We start from the raw sequence: 11261 nt of genomic DNA, 5'->3' as shown, positions 1-11261 counted from the left end.
ATAACCCAATCTACAAATAGTGGCCTGCTGGTAGCGTCCTTGCCATGTGATCGCTAGACTGGGGTTCAAGTCCCACTTGAACTCATAGTCCCTTCGGTTGTTGCAACCTCACCATGCTTGTGAGCTAAAGATGGAGAGTTTGGGGGAGCCTATAGGTCTATCTGCTGAGTTATCAGCAGCCATTGCCTGTCCCTCTTTAGTCCTAGCTTGGGTGGAGAGTGGGCTTGGGCACTGATCATATGTATATATGGTCAGTCTCTAAGGCATTGTCCTGCTTGATAGGGCAATGTCACTGTCCCCGGCCCCTGCCATTCATGAGTGGCCTTTAAACCTTAAAAACTGCTTATGAAGACTGCAGTACCCTTGGAGAGTTCCTAACCAATCTGTACATAATACAATTCCCCAAAGGCTAATAGTTTGAACATCTGAAACGTATTGAAGTCAGGCACTCGGACCTAAGAGGCCATTCAATAGCTCTGTAAAACTGGAGGAAACTCCTGTGGTTGCTGTATGAAAGGAAGTCAAATGGATGGACAGCAAGATTGAATAATTGAAATGGAAACTGAAGTATAGTCTGAGGTTAAAATCTAGGTCCAGATAGGAATTACCCTGACAATGCAAAGAGATTCAAGCAATGCCTACAGTGCTCCTGCTTTAGGTGCATTGATGGTATTATTCCTGCCTATGGGAAAGAGGGCATTAGAAGGGATTTATTTAGAATACTTTGAAAATGATGATTCAGCTTCCCCCCTTCCAAACTCACACAAATAAGCAAGCGAATACAATTTTGACGAGGAAGTAAAATCCCAAGAGTCCCTTCATGATAACAGCCAAGACATTCATGCTCCTAGCCTTCTGCAGAATCTTGAAAATGTGAACTGGGAAGACCTTAAGATCCTAATATAACAGATATAGAAAAGGCAACTATAACTTTCAGTATCTTGTCCAGTTCAGGAGTTTTGGGAATTTATCGGAGAGAAATAAACAGAATACCTGTTCGACTGCATTATTATTATTGTTATCATTACTAGTTAAGCAACGTCCCTAGTTGGAAAAGCTGGAAGTTAGAACCCCAAGGGCTCCAACAGGGAAAGTAACACAGTGAGGAGAGGAAATAAAAAAAAAAAGATAGAATAATGTGCCTAAGTGTATCCTTAAACAAAAGAATGTCTGAAAGTCCAAATTCAAACTATGAAAATAGAGCTAATTTACATACACTCTCTCATACTTTCGCATAAGTATACCTTATAAAACAATCTGCTAGCTAGTACAGTTAAGTGAATTTGCCTATGAACTGTATCATGAAGTTGGCATTGTAACTTTCCTAAACTGTCTTCAAACCTACTGAATCTGATAAATTCAGTCAGAAGTCAATTTCAACAATCTATAATGAATCACTATAACAAGGGTTATGGTGGCCGATGTGGTGACATTCCTGACTGGTGATCGCCAAACTGGAGTTCGAGTCCCGCTCAAACTTGTTAGTTCCTTTGGTCGCTGCATCCTCACCATCCTTGTGAGCTAAGAAAGGGGGGTTTCGCCTCAGGTGCTGACCATATGTGTATATGGTCAGACTGTAGGAGTCTAGGGCATTGTCCTGCTTGATACAGCAATGTTACTGTCCATTGCCTCTGCCATTCATGAGCGGCCTTTAAAGCCTTTAAACAAAAGGTATCTCATGCTGTTGTCCAAACACTGATGGCAAGGGCATGAAATATACTTGAGCAATGCTTTATCCCCACGTTAAGTGACTTTTGCCTGTTAGGTAGCAGTAGTATATATATATATATATATATATATATATATATATATATATATATATATATATATATATGTGTATATATATATTTTACGATTTGAAGCCTTTCTTGTATGTACAAACGTGTGTATCATTTCTTTGCATAATAAACGCTCCAAGAATAGGTTCATTGGCGGACGAAACTGTAGAGCATTTCTACATATAGACATCTTTCAATTTTCCTTATGTAGACTATCTTATATATATATATATATATATATATATATATATATATATATATATATGTATATATATATATATATATGATCTTAAGATATTTTATATTGTTATTAATTACTTCTTATAGCCTATACTGTATAGTTTATTTCCTTTCCTTAATGTGCTATTTTCCCTGTTAGAGCCATCGGGCTTATAGCATCCTACTTTTCCAAAAAGGGTTGTAGCTTAACAAGAAATGATAATAATAATAATAATGATAATAATAATGATAATAATAATAATAATAATAGCTATGGCAAGAATAGCTAATTATCTCCTACACTACCAGTTGCTCAACTACCCGACAAGCAGTTCTCTCTCTCTCTCTCTCTCTCTCTCTCTCTCTCTCTCTCTCTCTCTCTCTCTCTCTCTCTCTCTTTCCAATGGAGTATTCGTCTGAGAGGTTTTTATCTTCATACTTTAAAAACCAAAGACAAATAACATAAATACCAATTATATAATTAGATTATTCTCCTCTGTAAACTAGAAATTAGAATAGATAAAAGATATAAAAGGTGTTAGATTTTTATATATATATATATATATATATATATATATATTAATGTGTATATATATATATAATATAAATATATATATATGTATATATATATATATATATTAATGTGTATATATATATAATATAAATATATATATGTATATATATAAATAAATATATAATATATATGCATATATATATATATATATATATATATATATATATATATATATATGTGTGTGTGTGTGTGTGTGTGTGTGTGTGTAGAAATCACAAAAGCTGACACGTGATGAATTTAAAATGTATTATAGCCACGAAAGGAAAATGAAAAAGACTTGATTGGAGTTAGTACTTTCATCCACTCAGGACATTATCAAACTCAGTTAGTACTTTCATCCACTCAGGACATTATCAAACTCAGCTGAGTTTGATAATGTCCTGAGTGGATGAAAGTACTAACTCCAATCAAGTCATTTTCATTTTCCTTTCGTGGCTATAATACATACATACATATATATATATATATATATATATATATATATATATATATATACCTATATATATCATATATACATATATATATATATATATGTATATATATAATATATATATATATATATATATATATATATATATATAGATATATACATATATATATATATATATATATATATATATATATATATATATATATATATATATATATATATATATCAGATTGTAAGTAAATGCAAAGTAGGTTTAGAAAATATATAGCCCTGCCTTAATCGATATTGCGAACGAGTTTATAGCAGAATTAGCATCGTCAGCAAATTCACCAAACAAGCATACCGGTGTTTAACGATAGTTATCTTGTACAAATTGTAATTTGTTTCAAATACCGTCAAAATAATAAAGAACTATTTTGTTGTTGATACAATCTGCCGTCAGTCCTATTTAACCTTAGCCCCCCCCCCCCAACCCCCAATAAAAATAAAGAAAAATGCTCCTACCCCATTGACAGGTTGTTACCAGATAATTAACCTTCACTGGCTGTTACTCTATTAGATAGAGCGATATCAACCGACTAGTTTTTGACAGGTTGTTACCTTCCTTAGGTAGTTACCAGATAATTAACCTTCACTGGCTGTTACTCTATTGGATAGAGCGATATCAACCAACTAGTTTTTTGACAGGTTGTTACCTTCCTTAGGTAGTTACCAGATAATTAACCTCCACTGGCTGTTACTCTATTGGATAGAGCGATATCAACCAACTAGTTTTTGACAGGTTGTTACCTTCCTTAGGTAGTTTCCAGATAATTAACCTTCACTGGCTGTTACTCTATTGGATAGAGCGATATCAACCAACTAGTTTTTGACAGTCTGTTACCTTCTTTAAGTAGTTACCAAATAATTATCCTCCACTGGCTGTTACTCTATTAGATAGAGCCTATACCAACTGCCTAGTTTTTGTCAAAGTCTGATTTTTAATATCTTTTAGTTGTGATCGGAATTTTGTGCTCTTTGGATCTATTTCTCGAAAAGTTGGAATATCTACGGTTTAATGGTGAGTACTTCTGGTGCTTTGCTATTTTATTATATATTTTACTTTAGACGTTATTCAGTAACTCGTTTAAGCGTATTTTTCAACGTGAAAACAAGGTGAGAATGCGCGTAGTTAGGGTGTAATTATAATTAGTGTATTCGTGTTTATTATATTCGAGATTATTTACACAAGACCTTAGTGTATTCGTTTTTATTATACTCGAGATTTATTTGCACAAGATTTTAGTGTATTAGTTTTTATTATATTCGAAATTTATTTACACAAAATTTTAGTGTATTCATTTTTTATTATATTCTAGATTTATTTACACATTTTAGTGTATTCGTTTTCATTATATTCGAGATTTATTTACACAAGATTTTAGTGTATTAGTTTTTATTATATTCGAAATTTATTTACACAAAATTTTAGTGTATTCGTTTTTTATTATACTCGATATTTATTTACACAAGATTTTAGTGTATTCGTTTTTTATTATATTCGAAATTTATTTACACAAGATTTTAGTGTATTTGATTTTTATTATATTCGAAATTTATTTACACAAGATTTTAGTGTATTCGTTTTTTATTATATTCGAAATTTATTTACACAAGATTTTAGTGTATTCTTTTTTTACTATATTCGAAATTTATTTACACAAGATTTTAGTGTATTCGTTTTTTATTATATTCGAGATTTATTTGCACAAGATTTTAGTGTATTCGTTTTTTATTATATTCGAAATTTATTTACACAAGATTTTAGTGTATTCGTTTTTTATTATATTCGAAATTTATTTACACAAGATTTTAGTGTATTTGATTTTTATTATATTTGAAATTTATTTAAACAAGATTTTAGTGTATTTGATTTTTATTATATTTGAAATTTATTTAAACAAGATTTTAGTGTATTTGATTTTCATTATATTTGAAATTTATTTAAACAAGATTTTAGTGTATTTGATTTTATTATATTCGAAATTTATTTAAACAAGATTTTAGTGTATTTGATTTTCATTATATTTGAAATTTATTTAAACAAGATTTTAGTGTAATTGTTTTTCATTATATTCGAAATTTATTTACGCAAAATTTTAGTGTATTTGATTTTTATTATATTCGAAATTTATTTACACAAGATTTTAGTGTATTTGATTTTTATTATATTTGAAATTTATTTAAACAAGATTTTAGTGTATTTGATTTTCATTATATTTGAAATTTATTTAAACAAGATTTTAGTGTATTTGATTTTTATTATATTTGAAATTTATTTAAACAAGATTTTAGTGTATTTGATTTTTATTATATTTGAAATTTATTTAAACAAGATTTTAGTGTATTTGATTTTTATTATATTTGAAATTTATTTAAACAAGATTTTAGTGTATTTGATTTTCATTATATTTGAAATTTATTTAAACAAGATTTTAGTGTATTTGATTTTATTATATTCGAAATTTATTTAAACAAGATTTTAGTGTATTTGATTTTCATTATATTTGAAATTTATTTAAACAAGATTTTAGTGTAATTGTTTTTCATTATATTCGAAATTTATTTACACAAAATTTTAGTGTATTTGATTTTTATTATATTCGAAATTTATTTACACAAGATTTTAGTGTATTTGATTTTTATTATATTTGAAATTTATTTAAACAAGATTTTAGTGTATTTGATTTTCATTATATTTGAAATTTATTTAAACAAGATTTTAGTGTATTTGATTTTATTATATTCGAAATTTATTTAAACAAGATTTTAGTGTATTTGATTTTCATTATATTTGAAATTTATTTAAACAAGATTTTAGTGTAATTGTTTTTCATTATATTCGAAATTTATTTACACAAAATTTTAGTGTATTTGATTTTTATTATATTCGAAATTTATTTACACAAGATTTTAGTGTATTTGATTTTTATTATATTTGAAATTTATTTAAACAAGATTTTAGTGTATTTGATTTTTATTATATTTGAAATTTATTTAAACAAGATTTTAGTGTAATTGTTTTTCATTATATTCGAAATTTATTTACACAAAATTTTAGTGTATTTGATTTTTATTATATTCGAAATTTATTTACACAAGATTTTAGTGTATTTGTTTTTTATTATATTCGAAATTTATTTACACAAGATTTTAGTGTATTCGTTTTTTATTATATTCGAAATTTATTTACACAAGATTTTAGTGTATTCGTTTTTTATTATATTCGAAATTTATTTACACAAGATTTTAGTGTATTTGTTTTTTATTATATTCGAAATTTATTTACACAAGATTTTAGTGTATTCGTTTTTTATTATATTCGAAATTTATTTACACAAGATTTTAGTGTATTCGTTTTTTATTATATTCGAAATTTATTTACACAAGATTTTAGTGTATTTGATTTTTATTATATTTGAAATTTATTTAAACAAGATTTTAGTGTAATTGTTTTTCATTATATTCGAAATTTATTTACAAAAGATTTTAGTATATTCGTTTTTCATTATATTCGAAATTTATTTACACAAGATTTTAGTGTATTCGTTTTTTATCATATTCGAAATTTATTTACACAAGATTTTAGTGTATTTGATTTTTATTATATTTGAAATTTATTTAAACAAGATTTTAGTGTAATTGTTTTTCATTATATTCGAAATTTATTTACACAAGATTTTAGTGTATTCGTTTTTTATTATATTCGAAATTTATTTGCACAAGATTTTAGTGTATTTGTTTTTCATTATATTCGAAATTTATTTGCACAAGATTTTAGTGTATTCGTTTTTCATTATATTCGAAATTTATTTACACAAGATTTTAGTGTATTTGATTTTTATTATATTCGAAATTTATTTAAACAAGATTTTAGTGTAATTGTTTTTCATTATATTCGAAATTTATTTACACAAGATTTTAGTGTATTTGTTTTTTATTATATTCGAAATTTATTTAAACAAGATTTTAGTATATTTGTTTTTCATTATATTCGAAATTTATTTACACAAGATTTTAGTGTATTCGTTTTTTTATTATATTCGAAATTTATTTACACAAGATTTTAGTGTATTTGATTTTTATTATATTCGAAATTTATTTACACTAGATTTTAGTGTATTCGTTTTTTATTATATTCGAAATTTATTTAAACAAGATTTTAGTGTAATTGTTTTTCATTATATTCGAAATTTATTTAAACAAGATTTTAGTGTAATTGTTTTTCATTATATTCGAAATTTATTTACACAAGATTTTAGTGTATTTGTTTTTTATTATATTCGAAATTTATTTACACAAGATTTTAGTGTATTCGTTTTTTATTATATTCGAAATTTATTTACACAAGATTTTAGTGTATTCGTTTTTTATTATATTCGAAATTTATTTACACAAGATTTTAGTGTATTTGTTTTTTATTATATTCGAAATTTATTTACACAAAATTTCAGTGTATTCGTTTTTTATTATATTCGAAATTTATTTACACAAGATTTTAGTGTATTCGTTTTTTATTATATTCGAAATTTATTTACACAAGATTTTAGTGTATTAGTTTTTTATTATATTCGAAATTTATTTGTACAAGATTTTTGTGTTTTCGATTTTTATCATATTCGAAATTTATTTACACAAGATTTTAGTGTATTCGTTTTTTTATTATATTCGAAATTTATTTACACAGGATTTTAGTGTATTTGATTTTTATTATATTCGAAATTTATTTACACAAGATTTTAGTGTATTCGTTTTTTATTATATTCGAAATTTATTTACACAAGATTTTAGTGTATTCGTTTTTTATTATATTCGAAATTTATTTACACAAGATTTTAGTGTATTCGTTTTTTATTATATTCGAAATTTATTTCCACAAGATTTTAGTGTATTTGATTTTTATTATATTCGAAATTTATTTACACAAGATTTTAGTGTATTTGATTTTTATTATATTCTAAATTTATTTACACATGATTTTAGTGTATTTGTTTTTTATTATATTCGAAATTTATTTACTCAAGATTTTAGTGTATTTGTTTTTTATTATATTCTAATTTTATTTACACAAGATTTTAGTGTATTCGTTTTTTATTATATTCGAAATTTATTTGCACAAGATTTTAGTGTATTTGTTTTTTAATTTATTTACACAAGATTTTAGTGTATTTGTTTTTTATTATATTCGAAATTTATTTACACAAGATTTTAGTGTATTTGTTTTTTATTATATTCGAAATTTATTTACACAAGATTTTAGTGTAATTGTTTTTCATTATATTCGAAATTTATTTACACAAGATTTTAGTGTATTTGTTTTTTATTATATTCTAATTTTATTTACACAAGATTTTAGTGTATTTGTTTTTTATTATATTCGAAATTTATTTACACAAGATTTTAGTGTAATTGTTTTTCATTATATTCGAAATTTATTTACACAAGATTTTAGTGTGTTCGTTTTTTATTATATTCGAAATTTATTTACACAAAATTTTAGTGTATTCGTTTTTTATTATATTCGAAATTTATTTACACAAGATTTTAGTGTATTCGTTTTTTATTATACTCGAGATTTATTTGCACAAGATTTTAGTGTATTCGTTTTTTATTATATTCGAAATTTATTTACACAAGATTTTAGTGTATTAGTTTTTATCATATTCGAAATTTATTTACACAAGATTTTAGTGTATTCGTTTTTTATTATACTCGAGATTTATTTGCACAAGATTTTAGTGTATTAGTTTTTATTATATTCAAAATTTATTTACACCAGATTTTAGTGTATTCGTTTTTTATTATACTCGAGATTTATTTGCACAAGATTTTAGTGTATTAGTTTTTATTATAATCAAAATTTATTTACTCAAAATTTTAGTGTATTCGTTTTTTATTATACTCGAAATTTATTTACACAAAATTTTAGTGTATTCGTTTTTTATTATATTCGAAATTTATTTACTCAAGATTTTAGTGTATTCGTTTTTTATTATACTCGAGATTTATTTGCAAAAGATTTTAGTGTATTCGTTTTTTATTATATTCGAAATTTATTTACACAAGATTTTAGTGTATTGGTTTTTTATTATACTCGAGATTTATTTGCACAAGATTTTAGTGTATTAGTTTTTATTATATTCGAAATTTATTTACACAAGATTTTAGTGTATTCGTTTATTATTATACTCGAGATTTATTTGCACAAGATTTTAGTGTATTAGTTTTTTATTTTATTCGAAATTTATTTACACAAGATTTTAGTGTATTCGTTTTTTATTATACTCGAGATTTATTTGCACAAGATTTTAGTGTATTAGTTTTTATTATATTCGAAATTTATTTACACAAAATTTTAGTGTATTCTTTTTTTATTATATTCGAGATTTATTTGCAAAAGATTTTAGTGTATTAGTTTTTATTATATTCGAAATTTATTTACACAAGATTTTAGTGTATTCGTTTTTTATTATATTCGAAATTTATTTACACAAGATTTTAGTGTATTCGTTTTTTATTATATTCGAAATTTATTTACACAAGATTTTAGTGTATTCGTTTTTTATTATACTCGAGATTTATTTGCACAAGATTTTAGTGTATTAGTTTTTATTATATTCGAAATTTATTTACACAAAATTTTAGTGTATTCGTTTTTTATTATATTCGAGATTTATTTGCAAAAGATTTTAGTGTATTAGTTTTTATTATATTCGAAATTTATTCACACAAGATTTTAGTGTATTCGTTTTTTATTATATTCGAAATTTATTTACGCAAGATTTTAGTGTATTCGTTTTTTATTATATTCGAAATTTATTTACACAAGATTTTAGTGTATTCGTTTTTTATTATATTCGAAATTTATTTACACATTTTAGTGTATTAGTTTTTATTATATTCGAGATTTATTTGCACAAGATTTTAGTGTATTAGTTTTTATTATATTCGAAATTTATTTACACAAAATTTTAGTGTATTCGTTTTTTATTATATTCGAAATTTATTTGCACAAGATTTTAGTGTATTAGTTTTTATTATATTCGAAATTTATTTACACATTTTAGTGTATTAGTTTTTATTATATTCGAGATTTATTTGCACAAGATTTTAGTGTATTAGTTTTTATTATATTCGAAATTTATTTACACAAAATTTTAGTGTATTCGTTTTTTATTATATTCGAAATTTATTTGCACAATATTTTAGTGTATTAGTTTTTATTATATTCGAAATTTATTTACACATTTTAGTGTATTAGTTTTTATTATATTCGAGATTTATTTGCACAAGATTTTAGTGTATTAGTTTTTATTATATTCGAAATTTATTTACACAAGATTTTAGTGTATTTGATTTTTATTATATTCGAAATTTATTTGCATAAGATTTTAGTGTATTCGTTTTTTATTATACTCGAGATTTATTTGCACAAGATTTTAGTGTATTAGTTTTTATTATATTCGAAATTTATTTACACAAGATTTTAGTGTATTCGTTTTTTATTATACTCGAGATTTATTTGCACAAGATTTTAGTGTATTAGTTTTTATTATATTCGAAATTTATTTACACAAGATTTTAGTGTATTCGTTTTTTATTATATTCGAGATTTATTTGCACAAGATTTTAGTGTATTAGTTTTTATTATATTCGAAATTTATTTACACAAGATTTTAGTGTTTTCGTTTTTTATTATATTCGAAATTTATTTACACAAGATTTTCGTGTATTCGTTTTTATTATATTCGAAATTTATTTACACATTTTAGTGTATTAGTTTTTATTATATTCGAGATTTATTTGCACAAGATTTTAGTGTATTAGTTTTTATTATATTCGAAATTTATCTACACAAAATTTTAGTGTATTCGTTTTTTATTATATTCGAAATTTATTTACACATTTTAGTGTATTCGTTTTTATTATATTCGAGATTTATTTGCACATTTTGTGCAGCCAACGAATCACAGACAGATAGCTTTGAATTATTGGAAAAAATCACGTTATAATAATAAAGATTATATATATATATATATATATATATATATATATATATATATATAAATATATAAATTTTTATATATATACATATTTATTTATATATATAGATATACATAAATTTATATATATGAATTTTATATATATATATATATATATATATATATATATATATATATATATAAATTATATACATATATATAGATATATATATATATAT

This window comes from Palaemon carinicauda, chromosome 3 (genome assembly GCF_036898095.1).
Source record: "Palaemon carinicauda isolate YSFRI2023 chromosome 3, ASM3689809v2, whole genome shotgun sequence".
In the NCBI taxonomy this organism is placed as follows: Eukaryota; Metazoa; Arthropoda; class Malacostraca; order Decapoda; family Palaemonidae; genus Palaemon; species Palaemon carinicauda.
This window is presented reverse-complemented; position numbering follows the sequence as displayed.